Below are 493 nucleotides of genomic sequence, written 5' to 3'. Positions count from 1 at the left end.
ACAGACCATTAAACAACAAATAAGCAAATAAAACAAACAAATAAAATAAAAACATAAACAACTCGAGGAGCAAATCAAGACAGACGAGGGGAAAGACACACAGCAAGACATGAACAGTCCACTCACTTCTCTCACGTTCCGAACATCCCCCTCGACGTGACACCTCCAGCCGCGGCCTCCTCCTTCAGACCCAAGTATTGGCACTGTCGCCTGGCGCACATTTATACAGAGCGGAGACCGAGTCTCGACTAGAGGATAAAAATAGGTTGAGTGAAAATAAAGGTATAAAAATGTGTATGTATTCAAGTTTGCAGATAAGAGAGGAGATAAGAACGGCACGGTACAAGAAACATCTGTTCGAACAAGTGTTTCGGAGCAGTAAAATGTCGAGCGCACTATAGGTCGTTCTAATCATGAAGCCTTTTGGTTAAAAAATAATAATAATGGAGAAAAACCACGGGTCGTCTATATAGCAAGGTTCGTTATGTTGACG

This window comes from Penaeus monodon, chromosome 22 (assembly GCF_015228065.2).
Source record: "Penaeus monodon isolate SGIC_2016 chromosome 22, NSTDA_Pmon_1, whole genome shotgun sequence".
Classification (NCBI taxonomy): domain Eukaryota; kingdom Metazoa; phylum Arthropoda; class Malacostraca; order Decapoda; family Penaeidae; genus Penaeus; species Penaeus monodon.
This window is presented reverse-complemented; position numbering follows the sequence as displayed.